Raw genomic sequence first — 17,959 nt, 5'->3', positions numbered from 1 at the left:
GAAATTATTTAAAATAAATCACTTTAAAATCTACTGAAGCTTAGCTTAAAGATAACTCATATGATTCTTTCCCCTTAAGTGAAATTATATTCTAACTTATTTGTTGATTTTTCCATTGGTAATGATTGCACATTCTTATATGATTGTACATTGAAACCTTAGAAACTTTTAGTTCAAACAAGGGAGTCACCTTTAACAGGAAATTCTTCTGTTTGAAAATATGCCCAGCTGATCTTTCAGATAACTTATGTGGGTCCCTGTGTTCTTCTCAAGTTACATCACAGTGTTAAACGCTTTGAAACACTGTGCCTATAGACAAACCTGTCTTTTCTGAACTTAAATTTTGGACCTCCTTGAGGAAATTCTGACTCTGCCAACTTGCATGTTTTCAAAGAAATGTCAAATTAAACCAATAGAAATCTAGTTTAGGTTCTTCTAACATCTTTTGAATATGAGGCACTGTACCTACTTTCAAAGAACTTAAAAATACAAAGTGTAACAAAGGACAGTAAAGCATTTGAGAAACTCTTCTGAAATACATGCTGCCCTTAGACAACTTTCCTTTGAAATCTGCCATAAAAGCGTTAGTGTCTAGAAATATTTCAACTTATTAGTGAAAAAAAAAAAAACCCTCCTCTGAATAGATTGCAAAATTCCTGACTGTATCATTAAGAATCACAAACCCTTTAAAACAGAAATAATAAATTTATCAACAAAGGAGCTGTTAACATGTAACAGTAAGTTTATACAATGATAAATTGCTATATTTCTCAACAAATAAATTACTTATTAAGAGTGATTTTAAAAGAAAACTAAAATATTTCAATTATATATCCATAATAAAAATTAAAAAGTCAAATTACATGCCTCTTTTGGAAGTATGTATGGTTTCATCATTAGAAGTTTAGGTTCTGGTGTTGGGCTGTCTGAGTTATGTCTACCACTGGCCCCTGACCCCAAACACACACCTTTTACTGGTGGTGTGACCTCAAACAACTTACCTAACTTTTCTAGACTTGGGCTCTTCGACTACAAATGGATCAATGGATCATACTATTTTTCTTCAAATTCCAAGGACAACAAAATGAGAATATTATTAAATAATAATAAATAAATTCCTTGTCTTAGTCTGCTTTTTTTTTGACTTATGGTAAAAGAAAATATTATAGACTAAGCAACTTAACAGCAGAAAATTATTTCTCATGCTTTTGGAGATTACAAAGTCTAAGCTCAAGGTACTAGCTTATTCAGTTTCTGGCGAGAGTTTTCCTTCTGACTTGCATATGGCCACCTTCTCCTGGTGTCTGTCACACAGCCTTTCCACAGTCCATGGCACAGAGAGGGAGAGTGAGCTATGGTCTCTCTTCTTCTTCTTACAAAGACCCTAATCCTATTGGATTAGGGCCCTCTACTTGTAACCTCATTCAACCTTAATAACTTCCATAAAGGCCCTAACTCCAAATAAAATCACATCGAGGGTTAGGGTAAAATATGAATTTTGGAGGGACACAATTTAGTCCATCAGCAATCCTCAATCATGGGTAAATGGTAGCTATGTGTAGCGATGGCTATTATAATGGTAATGATGATGATGATACTGTTGCTCACCTACTAATAAAGGGACTTGTTTCTAGAAAGTGTCACCCAGCTATGGACCTGGTAGATGAAAAGTAATTAATCTTCCTTTCCTTCTCAATCTGTTGACATAGACACTGCCAATCATCCTCCCCTAAACGTAATTGCTGTCTTCATTTTCTGCTTAAACCCAGTCAAGGGAAGGCATTTGATGACCAAATTACCAGTGAGGAGGGAAAAGGAGAAATCCTGAACAGGAAAGATCTCCATAGATAATCTTTTAGTTTCCTCTCTTGATCACTGTGACTGAGAAAAGTAAGTTCTCCTGGGCTAAATTCTCAATTCTCCTTTCCAAAAGATAGCACCATTGTTACCAACAATATCCTGTTCCTAATTGTGTAAACAAATGTTCTGTAAAGCCTGTTTCTTGTCTTTATTTAATTTTCTAATATTTTTATATAAAGATCCTTTAGTAACCTGCATATAAGGACTTCATTTCCTTTTAAGCCGTTAAGTCACAGCACTCAAGGGGGTCCTCTATTAGCTCTAGAAAGACTTCCTGGGAGACATGTTAAAAATGCAGATTACTGAACTCCGTTGCAGACCAATTTGATCAGACTACATGGAAGTGAGATCCACGAATGTATATTTAAAAACAAAAAACAAAAAACACAGTTCTTAGGTGATTTTTATTTATACTAAAATTTGGAAGACATAGCAATTGAAGAAGAATGGGGAGAAAAGGAGAGAGAGAGATGGAAAGAGAGAGAGAGAGAGGAAAGAGAATTTTTTTAAAAGCTTAATTTTTTTCATTATTAATACCAAGTATCCTAAGAACACATCAATTATTTGTGAATTTTAATTTTAAGGACAAGAATATAAATGAAAATCTGAATTTGATAAGAAGAATTATCTTCTTTAGGGAAGTAGAGAAGTGAGTAAAACCGGTCAAAAGCAACAAATAGTGCATGTGAAAAAGCTTACCAGTCAAAATCTTAGGTCAGTAGCAGTAAGAAGAGGCATTACTTAGATAGGAAGATGTTCTATCACTAAGAAGGTATGCTGGTAAAAAGAATGTTAATAGGACTAGGAGTCCTGCTCTCCTGCTTCCTTACTCTCAACTAATTTCCTCTTCCTAAACTTCTGATCTCCATCTGTTTCCTTCTCTTCACTCTCTCCATGTCCAAGGTTTCTGAAGTTCCTTCTAGTGACTTTCTCAGACCTCTAACAATGCCTTTGAGGTGGGAGAGTCTCTGTACCTGTGATGCATTAAGTGAATATGAGTCCTTAACCTAACTGTACTGTATAAAGTCATTCCACCCAGAAACTGTGTTTTCCCAAGGAAATATCTGTTACAGCAGGTGGTTGCAAAAATACTGTTGGTGTTTTTTTGCTAGTCCAGTTTCACTATGGGATAAATGGGTTTGGAGGGGCTAATCTACCACATTATTCGCTATGTTTAAACACTAAACTTCTGAATGACTCACAAATGAATGTTGGGAACATGACTCATCTGTGACTCATTTTTAATGGGAATACATAGACAGAAAAATATAAAATTATTTAGATGGAGAGAAATATGGCTTCACAAAGTATACAAAGAGGGAAGTATTATTTTACATTTCAATAGCATGTTCAAAGGTAAGAAGTAAAGCCTTGAACCTGAGATGCAAAGATCAAAAGAAACACTAAAATGGAGCATGCTGTTCTTTTAGCCACTAATGTTGCTCTATTGTGAATAATTGAATATCATATTGCTTATAATGAGAAGAACAACATATGGTTAAGAGCTTGTAGTTTCTGGAACCAAACAGGCTGGTTTGAATCCTGACTAGTCAACTTCTAGCTGCGAGGCCTTGGCCTTATTTCTTTAAGCCTTTATTTCTGTGTCTGTAAAGAGTAGTATTGTCATGACTATTAAATGAATATGATGTGCTTTGAATAGTGCATGACCTGACATTTACTCAGTTGTTTAAAATTCAATCATCTCTGTACCTCTGTTATTGTAGTGTAAGTATAAAAACTTTTTAAAAATATGGATTATTATATAGATACAATCAATCTTCATCATTCATGGGTTTCATATTCATCAATTTGCCTACTTGCTAAAATGCGTTTATAAATTGACCTCAAGTCAATAATCACAACTCTTTAGTGGTCTTTTGTGTACATGCCCAAAGCTCAAAAAAAGTGGGTCTCCCAATGCACATGCTTCCAGGGAGGTCGAATAGGGTAACACTCTGTCTTCCTGATTCAGCTCTCATATTGCAAACAAGCATCTTTTGCAGTCTATTTAGTGTTGTGATTTGTTTTTGCATCTTTGTGCTTTTCGTTGGTGATTTTGCTGTTTAAAATGGACCCCACGTAGAGTGCTGAAGTGCTGTCTAGTGTTCCTAAGCACAGAAAGGCTGTGATGTGCCTTACAGAGAAAATGTGTGTTAGATAAGTTTTGTTCAGTCATGAGTTAGTTTTGTTGGCGATGAGTTCAATATTAATGAATCAACAATATGTATTAAACAAGGTCCTTTAAACAGAAACATACCTAAAACAAGGTCATGTATTGATATATTAAAATGTGTGGTCAGAGGCTCACAGGAACCTAGGCAACCCTGCATTTCCCCTAGAAACAATGGTTCAGTATTCACAAATTCTGTGTTTGAGGCAACTTTACAGAACATAACTGCTACCAATAATGAGATGTATTCCTTTCTAAATGAAAATCTAAACATAAAGTTTGAAAATTTAGGAAACACTGAATTCCTACTTCTTGTACTTCATAGGTGACAAAGTATGAGGTCATTATAAAAGTAGTAAGAGTAGATTTGGAGTCATGCCTCTAATACTAATGGAAATATGACTAGTCTGTGCCCTGGGATCATGTCCTTCTGATTCTATTTTATTGTTCAATAGTGTGGACTTGGACCATGATAGAAAAGTCATTCCTTTCATTCAGCAAGCAGTGATAACATGTGATAAGGTAGGAAATCAACTCTATCATACAGACTTTTGCCTTACAGCTAGTATGTCAGAAATGAATAATGGATCAGGGATCGCCATGTTGTAACGATGTCTTGATTGATTGTTTTCCTAATATGTGCTGAGTGCTGACAAAGTGCGAATCTCCCAGTCTGCTGTGGTGGGACCACCGTTGTTAAACAGTACAATTATGTTTTTGTAGCCTTCACTCATTTCCTGATTTTGCTAGACTTTTTCTCAGAGAAATATAAATAACTTTTAATCAACACAGGACCAAAATTATAGCTAACATTTATTGAGCTGTTATTCCAGATATAAATTATCTATCTGTATATATATATAATAGATAATATTCTATTCTAGTGTAACTCTATGCATTAAGAGTTATTATTACTGTTATTTCAGCTTAATGACAAAAAAAGAAAGAAAAACAAAGCTTGGGAAAGTTAAGTCAGTTGTACAATGTACATGATTAATGGTTGATCCTAGAATTCAAACCTTTGGTTAATATACTTGTCTACTTCTCTTTCTGTACTCTTTACAGGAAATGAAGTTTTATGTGTATTTATATATGTGTAAACATAAATAGGCACATATGCCCTTATCTAGCCCAGCAAATGTGAGGTATTTTTTTATGGATCAGATTTATTGAGAGAGTGAAACATTAAGAATTCTATAAGTTATTCTAAAAATAAAAGAGATAAAATCATAAATCTCTAATCAGTGGTAATAATGGTTCACCAGTTTCTTTCTACAGAGATGTAAATGGGAAAATAGGGATCATTTGAATGCACAATAGTTACGGGGTTTTGGCTTAATGAATGCTGTTTTACTTTCAAATTCAAAAATAGAGGATTTTCTTCAGTCCTTTGACTTTCCACAATAATAAATAATTAATTTACTAACTCCAGTAACATGTATAAATAGGAACATAAAAAAAGTGATACTATTTTGATGCTTTCTAGCGCACTGAAGCAGGTTTGACAGATGATAGATTAGTTTAAATTAAATGTTTTATCACCATTTTAGAGACTGTAAAAGAGAGTAAAATACACTGCACATCAGAGGAAATGGACAAAAGTTGGAGATAATCTCTTTTTAACTTATGAAAGCAATGGGAGCTCAAATTCATTTAAGACATCTAGTCTTAGAGAATAAATATGAAACAGCGTGGTAATTAGTTTCTCTGATCACCTGATTATAGGTTATCAACCACAATAAATAGCTTCTTTTGCAAATAATAGTTTTATGACTGGAAAGTATTTTCTGAAACCTGTAGCAAAAAGATTAGAATAATAATTTTTCCCTGTGTTTCCTTAGAGGCAGGATAATATATACATTCTCACATTGCTCTTTCTCTGGAACATCATAAATCTCCCTTAAATTTTTAATAAGAGGTATATCAACCCATCCCTTTGATTCTGCACCACTGTCACAGGCACCCAAATTAGTAGGTGATATAAGCCAGAGATGGAGTTATGGGAATGGAACACCATTGTAAATATGGATATTCAGTAAACATCTTAACATAGCTATCAGCAATATTTATGCCACAGTTATGATACTCATAACCTTCTCTCCTCTAAACTTTTGTGATCCCACCTAAAAGGTATTTCTACAATCATACCTTCCCCTGAAAACTAGGTGAATACACCCTTACCTTGATGGGGAAGGAATTAACCTTGGGATGAAGGGGCATATAACACTGAAGATTTATTTCTTTTTTCATGTAAAACTTAATAAAACTTTTCCTTTTAAAAACTTCACATAATTGAATATAAGAAATTTAGCAGTCCCTATGTAAACATTAATCTTCTTGAGCTTTCAACCTTTTCATTTTAAAATAATTCTATAGTATTTCAGTCTTACAAAATTGTTTTTTACTTTAAGCCTCTATTTTTCAAGAATTTAATCATACCAATTAAGTTCTTCCAGCATACATACTAAATTCTCCACATCTTAAATTCTGTGATCTCAGCATGCTAATTATATTTTCTAGCAAAGTGTTTGAAGAGGTCAGAGGCTATTGAGAGGCTTGTGCCTTATGATAAATTCACAATCTATGTTTGACTTTTGAAGTTCAAATGACTCCTTTGCCTTGGGACAAATAAGCATTATTCCATTGGTAAATTTGATTTACTGAAATCTCTTAGAAAATAAATGAGCAGTGAAGATTTTTTATTTGTTTTATTGATTAGCAATAGATGTGTAAGGGGGTAGGAATGGAAGAGTTGAAGAAAAAAAATGTTAAGTAACCAGAAAGCAGTCTGTGTAAAAACAGCTGCCTTGTACATGGCAGAAATTTTTTTTCTGATCAAAGCAGCAACTTGTGGAGGTAACTAGGGAACAAATATAGACCTTTATTCACATTGGTGTGTTTATACCCTGATATAAAATATAGGTCACGTGTCAGAAGTGTAACTATATTCCTTCTTCGTTTTGGTCTGTATATTTATTTCTCCTTGTCTTCCTCCTCTTCCTTTGTTTACTTATAACCATCTAATTCCAACTAGATAAGTGATTTCAGGTTACATAATATTATTTGATAGGAATAATAAATGTAGTAAACATTAAAGAGTCATGGATCATTTTCTCCTGTGGTTGTATCTTTGGAAATATGATCCACACACTGAAAGTATAGCATCTTCTCTTCCAAACTCCTAGACAGACTGGAAATATCTGCCTTGTCCACAGCAGTAGACCCAGAACTTCAAATTGAGTGAAAAAGAGAAAAACAGGCCCTCAGTTAAAGAGCTGTTTATCACTTATCTCATACCTAATAACCTGAGAAACATCCCACCATCAAAATCCTAGGATGACTAGAATGTATGTAATCTTTCTTTCAATCCAGTTAATGTTCCTTTCAAACAATATCCTTACTGGGATGAATAGCACAATTAAGTTAGTAAGTCACCTCTGCTTTTTTATAAAATTTAAAATAGGTAAATTTATCTCTTTTTTATTATATTTATTTTCTTTTTTGGTTCCTAGAGGAGATTATATTTGGGAGTGTATGCCCTTAATAAACCAGCTCCATAAATGTGAACAAATGATAGGACAGTTACTTTCAAACATTTGCTAAAGTGATTTTTTTTCTAGAAATCAAATTTGATCCTTATAAAATGTGCTTAAAATATTTCATTGTCTTTTTTGTTACAGGCAAAATGTCCAAATTCCTTAGTATGATGTAAAGTTTGTCTGTGACCTGTATTCTTATATTTCCAAATCCATCTTTTGCCTTGTTCACACCAGACACAATTGGGTCCAACCACACTGACTTGCCTGTATTTACATTAAGCCCACAGATGAAGGCACATATTTTCCCTCTCTCTGGAATTCTCTTCATTTTTGCCTGACTCTTCTCCTATATTTTAAGAATCATCTCAAATGTCAACACACTTTTGAACATTTTCTCTACCCTGCCACCTTCAGGTTACCAGTCTCCTCAAGACAGGGTTTTCCAAGTCTTTCTGGATGTTCCCAGAGCTCTGTGATGTCTTCTATTTTCAGAATTCTCATTTGCTGTAATTATTTGTTGTGTGCCTGCCTCCTTGATTAGGTAACAACTCTACTGTCTCCATTGACGTCTGTTTCCCAGAGCTGAGGAGAATGTCTGGCTCAGAATGGACACAATGCCTCATCAGGCCCTTCCCATTCTCTTTCCTACTCCCTCCAATATCAATTTTATTAAGTTTACATAATTACTGCATATTTTGTTTAATATTTTATAGTAATTACTGGTGGAAATGAGCTTTGGGGAGTCTACTACTCAGTGCTCTGAATATCAGATACTTGAAAAATCTTTTCAAAACAAAGACATTCCTGCATGACTCTATCAATATCACTTTCTTGAATATGTGAGCTTCATAAATCATGATATTTATGAAGAACAACAAAGGGCTGTTTTGAGAGTTTATGCATTTGAAAGTAGAAAATACAAATAAAACTTTTCCTTACTCAAGTTACTAATTAGATATCTAAACACTGACTATATTTCATTTATCAGAAAACTTTCTATTTGCCAGGCACTCAGATCTTTATTCCACTGTTGTTAACATTTCCTTTTTGGTGTAATAAATAGGCACTCTGATTCATTGTTTCTTTGCTAGGCATTTCCTCATATTAATTTCTCTTGATGTCTCCATTTAAATGAGAAGAACTTTTGAAGTGCCAACACTTAACCAACATTATAACTTAAAACACATTTTAAGGGTAAAATTTAGATTAGGTAGTTTTAGGAAATAGCTCAAAAAATTATCTTTACTTTTTTTTTTTTTAAATTGAGGTAAAATTGGTATAAGTTTATATACATTTCAGGTGTGAACATTATAATTGGATATTTGTACACACTACAAAGTGACCACCACCGTAAGTCTAATTACCATCCATAACCGTACAATTGATCCCTATTACCCATTTCACCCTCCCCTCAATCTTCCTGTTTTCTGGTAACCACTAATCTGTTCTCTGTATCTATGAGTTTGTGTTTTATTTTGTTTGTTCTTTTATTTTACTTTTAGATTCCACATATAGGTGAAATCATAGTGTATTTATCTTTCTTACGTCACTTAGCATAATACCCTCAAGCCCCATACATATTATCACAAATGGCAAAATTTCCTTCTTTTTATGGCTGAGTAGTATCCACTGTAAATATGTATCACATCTTCTTTATCCATTCATCCATCAATGAACACTTAGGTTGTTTCCAACTATCTTGAAGTTTTATAGTCAGTCTTTAAACGTGCTCAGGAATAGAAAGTCTGCATATGTTTTCAGGCTCAAACAAAAAAATCATTTGAGTGCAAGTTTAGAGCAGAAATTTGGTGATTAAACTGGTATAATATATACTACTACTTTTGGTGAAATAATATAAAGCAATCAAATAAAGTAATTTCTTCTTGTGCTAATTGCTAACCTGATTGTGAAGGTATTACTAAAACAGAAATTTCAAAATTATTCTGAGAAAATAAAGTATAAGAATAACTATATAATCCAAGAAGAAAGTACTTAAAATAATACATTCTGGTGTTATTGTCAGATAATTGCTGATTTCTTTGTAATCTTTTGGCTTTAAGGAAACACAATCCTACTAACAAAACATGTTATAACTTAAAGATGCACAAGACGCAGTCCTACTAGAGAATGGACTTGAGGACATGGGGAGGGGGAAGGGTAAGCTGGGACAAAGTGAGAGAGTGGTAGTGTATATATGGACATATATACACCACCAAATGTAAAATAGATAGCTAGTGGGAAACAGTCACATAGCACAGGGAGATCAGCTCGGTGCTTTGTGACCAGCTAGAAGGGTGGGACAGGGAAGGTGGGAGGGAGGGAGATGCAAGAGGGAAGAGATATGGGGATATATGTATATGTATAACTGATTCACTTTGTTATAAAGCAGAAACTAACACATCATTGTAAAGCAATTATATGCCAATAAAAATGTTAAAAAAAAATTAGATAAAATGTTTTTAAAAAGCCCATTTGAACGTAATGGATCTTCAAATTTTAAAAATTTACAAACATCTACAGCCTAGTTTTATTATCACCTGATGCATTTTAGGTCCTCAGTCTATTTCAGCACAAAGTAGATTGGATTACAGAGAAGTATGTATGGAAATCAAGAGTTGGCCAATCAGTTAACATTATGCAAATGACAGGAAAATGATAGTGTCAAGGTTCCCAAAGTAAAGAATTTCCATTTCCCAACAATGCCAATATCTAAACCAATCTAACTGTAAGTCCTAAGTGGAATCTATTTTTGGCAAGGGATCAAAAAAGAGAATCTTTTCACAGCTAACCTTCAGCTACATCAATGAACCCACTGTTCACAAGAGCTCACTATATCAAAAATCATATGGGCATGGGCAGCAGCCCCAGGTGCAATGCCACTTCTGTGTTTGTTGGACTGGGAAATGTTGCTGCCCTTGGCCCACGGTCCACCTAGCTGGTGAGCAGAGTTGACACCAGTTTCTAACCCAAGTTTTGCAGAAAACTAACATGAGGCAGTGTGGAAAGCTCTTATCAGTGTCACTGTACTTGATCTGAAAAGACACAGAAAAATTCACATTCCAAAGCTGTCAGCTGGCAAACTTTCAGCAGAAAGAAAAGCCTCACTTTAAGAATGTAAACAAGGATGGGGAAGGTCTCACTATCTAAAGATATTAGCATGCAAGAAGCACTCTGGCAGCTTGAACAAGGCAAGGCAGTGGCAAGCCCCCTGACCCATTGTGGAAGTAAGCCTACCTTGGAGACTCCTGGCACTGCCTTCTTCCTGTTAGGTACTTTACCTGTGATTGCAATGGCAGATCTTTCAAAAAAGTGAAACAGAGGCCTGTCTCTTTAGAAGCAAGAGCACTCTCTCTGAAAGAATCAGTTTGGTGTTTCCAGGGGAAAGGTCATTTCTTTACACCTCTGAAGAGGGTAGATAACAATAATAGAAAGAATATCAGGCATGAAAAGCTACATTTTCCTGGACCCCTAAAGGAAATCATGACACAGCTGCGAAGCTGCTTCTAGGAGCTAACGCACTAATTTATCCCACTTCAATGCATTGACTTTCCTCCTCTGTGAACTGGCATCCCAGCTGGGAAAAGAAATGTTTACTGAGACTTGCTGAATTTTATTTACAGGTCTCGTGGACTCCTAAGTTTCAAAGAAGAGATATCTCTAGTGTTGATGAGATGTGGGGTGGTGTGAAAATCACCCAAATGTACTTGAAAGATAGCACTCTTGTGACCTAAAGAAGGATAATATCGAGTTAAGTAAGGCACTTTGAGTTCATCCAGCATAAATATCAGTGCCAAGGCAATCACATGGAGGGCCCTTGGGATACTGGGGTGATAAATCAGAACTTGGAAGGAAGCCTCCAAAACTACCCTGATTGCAGTGCCTAAGGAACAACTGATTGAGCCTTCTATTAGAAAAATTTCCCCATCAGAAAATAGAGGAATATTTTGTCACACATTATCTAAAAGAGCTGCATTGTTACAGACATTCCTATTCAATTATTTATATATCCTCTTCCTGGTAAATCTCATCTGATTCTCTCTCCTTTCTAAATGTCATGAGTTTTACTCTCGTACTGGCACTGATGTTAACATTTAAAGGGGGGAAATGTTGTACTTAAGTTTAATAGATTTCATATTTAATAATGTAGTCAATAAAGTCTGCCCACTTAATCAGTCAAAGGCTATTCCACTCTGAACACAGAATGCCTCCAGTGAGCCATGTTGTTTCCATTACACACAATTCACCCATTATTTTCAACTCAGAAACATAGTTTAATATTTCCAGAGCTTTACTTATCTATAAATAAGTAAAATGGCATTGCTTTTAAATAAATGAAATAATTATGACATGATACTTTATACACTATCATTAACAAGATCACAGAACAAGGAAAGAAATTCAAATCTATATGGGATTTGATGGATTTACAGCACCTGATGGAAAAAAAAAATCATTGTAAACTTTTATATTGTTTCCTTTCTCTCTGGTGACAAAGATTCTTTGCTTGATCAAACTTTAGTCGGTTTCCTGAAACTTCTCCTAGGCTCATCTCTGCACTTTCTTGTAAAATCCAGTTTTAACCAGAACCCTGCTAAGTCAACTTAACCACAACCCCTCACTCTCCATATCTGATCACCCTGGATATCTGATCAGGTTCCTCCTCCTCCACCATCCCCCTGATCACCTGATGCCTAAATGTCCTGGCCTGTCTTCAGCAAGAATCCTGTTTGGATAGTTTATCCAGAACACCCCTTACCCCTGACGTTTTCTCTTGGTAATATTCCGTCAACTGACCCCCATCCTGCTCCCTGGCTAAAAATCTCCACTTGCCCATGCTGTATTTGAAGTTCAACCCAATCTCTCTCCCTCACTGTGATCCCATTGCCCTGGTCCCTATACCTTTGCAATGGTCCTGAATAATGTCTGCCTTAACATCTTTAACAATTGTCATTGAATTTTTTTTCTTTAATGCCTGCAATTTCTCATCTTATAAAAGGAGAACTGCAAAAGTGAAAACAAAAGGAGAATTTTATAACCAATCATGGACTTTAACATGGCCATGTATTGTTTGGTTTGCATTCAGCTTTACAGCAATATGCCATCATTAGTGGCAACAATATTACTCTAAACAGTATGAACGGCATTGCACTATTGCCCTTACATTAGCTTTGTAGCCATTTAAATAATATGTTCTTAAACCTCAGTTACTAATACCTAACAATCTTTAGAGAAAGGGATAGTGCATGTCTAAACATTTTTTTTTTCATATCCTGTAGGTGTTCTATTAGCTCAAAAGGGAGTGTATTCAAAAACAATTACTGTGGAAAAACTTTGATTTTAAGCTAGGAAAGAGTTTACTCAGTTACATGTGTTTATGATGAGTAGGTGTAGGGTTGTAAAGCATACTAAGTACAGTGATTCTGACAATAAAAAAATCTTGCTAATATTTCCTATTATAGAGAAACAAAAGACTTAAGTTCCCTACATTATTGCCTATTTTGAAACTTCCATATTCTTCTGATATTTGGAGAACCTGCACCCAAATGGCTATTAAACGTAGCTCTTTCCCTGGAAGTTAATATTGAGAGGTGTTTTGCTAGTTTTTATTTAGTACTAAGAATAAAATTAATTGTTTATTCTTTTTATTAACGGGTTTAAACTATCTGAAATGTAAACTGTTAAGGAAATGAAGTCCTTTCTTTGTTTCCCTAAGTCATTAGGTTTCAGTTGAGTGTTTCCCTTCTCAAAATGTCTCTTAAGATGCTGCAGACTGGGTTGACTCATTTGCATGCAGAGTATCCTCCCTGCCTATAGCTTTCATAGCATTTGTCACTCTGTATTATAATGATCCGCCTGTACTTTTTCTTCCCAACTACCCTGTAAGTCCTTTAAAGTCAGTAATTTTTAATGTAAAAGATGGAGTAATTTGCCAACAGAAATTATTACATTCCGTGTGACATGAGTCACATGAATCTAGATTCATGAAATGAGCACATCTCCATCAAGAAAGAATCTCCATATGACTCACATCATTGCTGTATCCAAGGTTTTCAATTACTACATCTTTGCTACTCTATTTTTTCATCTTCCTGCACACCCTAATGGTGGCAAGCAAGAACATTTTGAGAAATAATTATGAAAGAAAAACTGGACTTCTTTGAGAAAATTAATTGTATATTTTTAGACATTTGGGCAAAAATTACTTTTGGGGGGGTTTGCTTTTAGCAGCCCAGCACAAGTAAGAAACTCTTTTCTGTACAATAATTTATCAGTCTTAACAGTGGGATATTGAAAGTCACATTTTCAAAGTCACAATACCCTATTTCTGTAAAAGTAGTTGGTATCATTCAAATATGTAAATATTCCTACTGAGAGGTTAATTTAGTTGCCTCATAAGGCTGGAGTACGGTTGAAAAAAACCAAACAAAAAACAGGATCTAAAAAGAGGTTGCTTAGAGTCTAATTATGCCTCTGCCCTCTCTGGCTAAGTAACCTTTGGAAAGTTACTTAACCTTTCCAGGCTTTGGTTTGCTCATGTGTAAAACAGTGGTAATAATAATAACCACCTCTGAATTGGGTTTTGAGGGTTAATTGAGATAATGTAGGGGAAAGGCACTTAGTATACTGCCTAATAAATAATGAATGATCACTGAGACAAATCCCAGGAAATCAACTTACTGATTTTATGTTTTCCAAAATAAAACTATGGTTAAGCACATTCTGAAATACAATTATTGGGATAATATCTAATGCTAATATTAATAATGCCAACATAGGAGTTATTTGACATGCAAAATTTCCAGGGAAGTTGGCACCATAGAACATTTTAGGAAGTTATAATGTAAAAAAAGGACTTTATAATATTATAGGAAATGACAGTGCAAATATTCTGTATGGTATTTCTCATTTTCTTGGTAACAAAGGGAACGTTTTCAAGGCTCTTTGGTCACTGAGCCATTCAGATTCTGAGGCTCACTCCATGCCCCTCCCTCCCCTCAAAAAGGGGGAGTGGAAAGACAGAAACGCAGACATTAGGTGCTTTGAAACAAGAACAACTTTATTCTAAAATTTATGTAATTTTTCGTTGTTCTCATAATTGAAGTCATTTAATTAAAACAGTGATTACTGATGACTCATTCTCAATATCTCATCATGTCACTACCAAAGCACATTCAAAATGTATTTGGACATTTAATATACTTCTTTCATTTATATTTAACTCTATCCAAAATTTGTGAGCAAACTCATTTTCAGAGTAGGTAGAGCTCATGTTTTCCTGCCCACAAATTTCTCAGACAATTCTCTTTTCCAATAGTCAGAAGGCTCCTTTAGCGTTTTGCATGGGGGCTAGCCTGCACTGCTTGTTTGTTTGTGTTTCAGAAAAACTGTGAGCATTAATCAGGTCTGAGGGTGTTTTGTGTGTTGTTTTAAAAATGCAAATAAACTTGAAAGCTGACCAATTGCCTGGAAAGTACCAAAAAAGAACAGTTGCTGAACAAAACTGCTAAGGAGGAAAACCCAACACATGTTCTCAATCACTTTGTCATGGTAGAACATTTGAGGAAGGACAAGAATTACAGAACAATAACAAATACAAGGGGAAGGAATTAGCCAATATCTTAAAGACAAAGCCTTCTGATTGAGTTTTGCAGATACTTTAAAAATTAAATGTATCACTAAAACAAACTCTTCATACATTGTTTTATTCTTTTAGTTTTATTCTTCCCTAAAAAAATATTGTCTAAATAGTTTCAGAACATGATAAAGGACTTTAAAGTTAATTTTACAATATGGTTAAAATAATTTACCCTAAAGCATGTTACAGGCAAAATAAGCTCATTAATGGGGACTTCAGGTATATGGGTACATTTGCATCACAAAAGAATACTAATAATATATTAAGCGAGCATTCAGTCCCAGAATGATGTGTTCTCTTATTATTTTTGTAGGTAGTCAAATTTTTCTTTACAATTTTGAACATATCATTACATGTAACAACATTCCAAGTTGCAATGATTTTATTCCCAAAATGACTCAATAATTTTCAGTAATTAGAACCTATTGGGGAAAAAAAAATGATGTTGTCTGATCCTTATTAGTTTTTCTTTTATAGGGGGAGATTTTTATATTTTAATTTTATTGGAGTAGAGTTCATTTACAATGTTGTGCTAGTTTCAGGTGTACAACAAAATGATCCACTTATACATATACATATATTCATTTTTTTAAGATTATTTTCTCATATAAGTTATCACAAAATATTGAGTAGAGTTCCCCGTGCTCTACAGTAGGTCCTTGTTGGTTATCTCTCTTATATATAGTAGTATGTGTATGTTCATCCCAAGCTCCTGATTTATCCCTCCCAACCACGTTTCCCCTTTGGTAACCATAGTTTGTTTTCTATGTCTGGAAGTCTGTTTCTGTTTCGTAAATAAGTTTGTGTCTTTTTTAAAAAATTAGATTCCACATGTGTGTGATATCATATGATATTTGTCTTTCTCTGGCTAGCTTACTTCACTTAGTATGATAATCTCTAGGTCCACCCATGTTGTTGCAAATGGCATTATTTCATTCTTTTTTATGGTTGAGTAATATTCCATTATGTATATGTACCACATCTTCTTTAACCATTCCTCTGTCCATGGACATTTAAGTTGCTTCCATGTCTTGGCTACTGTAAATAGTACTGCAGTGAACATTGGGGGTGCATGTATCTTTTCAGATTATGGTTTTCTCAGCATATATGCCCATGAGTGGGATTGCTGGGTCATATGGTAGTTCTATTTTAAGATTTTTAAGGAACCTCCATACTGTTCTCCATAATGGTTGTACCAATTTACATTCCCACCAACAGTGTAGGAGGGTTCCCTTTTCTCCACACCCTCTCCAGCATTTATTGTTAGTAGACTTTTTAATGATGACAATTCTGACCAGTGTGAGGTGATACCTCATTGTACTTTTGATTTGCATTTCTCTGATAATTAGTGATGTTGAGCATATTTTCATGTGCTGTTTGACCATCTGTATGTCTTCTTTGGAGAAAGGTGTATTTAAATCTTTGCCCATTTTTTGATTTTTTGTTTGTTTGTTTGTTTGTTTTTTGTCATAGAGCTGCATGAGCTGTTTGTATATTTTGGAGATTAATCCCTTGTGGGTCACTTCATTTGAAAATATTTTCTCCCATTCTGTGGGTTGTCTTTTAATTTTGTTTATGGTATCCTTTGCTGTGCAGAAGCTTTTAATTTTAATTAGGTCTCATTTGTTTATTTTTGTTTTTATTTTCATTACTCTAGGAGGTGGATCAAAAAAGATATTGCTGTGATTTATGGACAGCTATATGTAAAAGAATGGAATTAGAACATTCCCTAACACCATACACAAAAAATAAACTTGAAAAGGATCAAAGACCTAAATGTAAGGTCAGACACTATAAAACTCTTAGAGGAAAATATAGGCAGAACACTCTTTGACATAAATCACAACAATATCTTTTTATATCCACTTCTTAGAGTAATGAAAATAAAAACAAAAATAAATAAATAGGGGCAGTTTTAATTCTTTGACTTCAGTCTATACAGATTAGATAATTTTCAGTGGGTCTCTGCCAGGACACATCACAAAATATCTTCCCTATCACTTAGGGATACCTGATGAACATTGCAGAGAAGACCTTGTGCTGTGTTGGGAGTGTCCATTTCTTTCTCAAGTTACTTATAAACTCTTGAAGTATGGCAGTTGATCCAAAACTGATGTGTAGTAATAGTAAGTGGTTGAGTTTTTAAAATATACCCTTTGACATGAATACCCTTATCTGTTTTCAAAAATTGGTTTTGAGCCAAAAATTTATGCAGCCTATGCAGAATTAAAGGCTATCCCTAAATTTTGTTTCAAGTTCATTAACTTAATACAAATTTTCACTAAAAGTGGGACTTTAATTATACTTTACATTGCTAAATTAAAGAATACTGAAGATAAAACAAATATCGTATATTATTGCATATATGTGGAATCTAGAAAATTGGTATAGATAAATTTATTTGCAAAGCAGATATAAAGACACAGACGTAGAGATCAAATGTATGGATACCAAGGGGGGTGGGATGGAATGGGAGATTGGGATTGACATATATACACTACTATGTATAAAATAGATAACTAATGAGAACAGACTGTATAGCATAGGGAACTCTACTCAATGCTTCGTGGTGACCTAAATGAAAGGAAATCCAAGGAAGAGAGGATATATATATATATATATATACATGTGGCTGATTCACTTTGCTGTACAGCAGAAACTGACACAGCAGTGTAAAGCAACTATACTCCAAAAAAGAAAAAAATACTGAAGATAAAATATGTTGGGTAGATCACTTTGCTATGATAGGAGGAA

General features: G+C 34.4%; 1 protein-coding gene and 1 pseudogene across 6 annotated transcripts in view; one reads left to right on the top strand and one right to left on the bottom strand.

The window, feature by feature from the left end:
- PCDH9 (protocadherin 9) overlaps positions 1–17,959 on the bottom strand; it is a 973,394-nt gene that overhangs the window by 561,928 nt on the left and 393,507 nt on the right. The gene's annotated exons all lie outside the window — the stretch shown is intronic.
- Positions 54–17,959, top strand: part of LOC309647471 (TSSK6-activating co-chaperone protein pseudogene) — a 205,860-nt pseudogene continuing 187,954 nt past the window's right edge. Inside the window, exon 1 of the transcript XR_014268661.1 lies at positions 54–17,959. This exon is cut by the window's right edge and continues 19,839 nt beyond it. The product of XR_014268661.1 is annotated as a TSSK6-activating co-chaperone protein pseudogene (transcript).

This window comes from Balaenoptera physalus (genome assembly GCF_965194825.1).
Source record: "Balaenoptera physalus genome assembly, chromosome: 18".
Classification (NCBI taxonomy): domain Eukaryota; kingdom Metazoa; phylum Chordata; class Mammalia; order Artiodactyla; family Balaenopteridae; genus Balaenoptera; species Balaenoptera physalus.
Note: the sequence above shows the minus strand (reverse complement) of the source record. Positions and strands in the feature narration are given on the sequence as shown.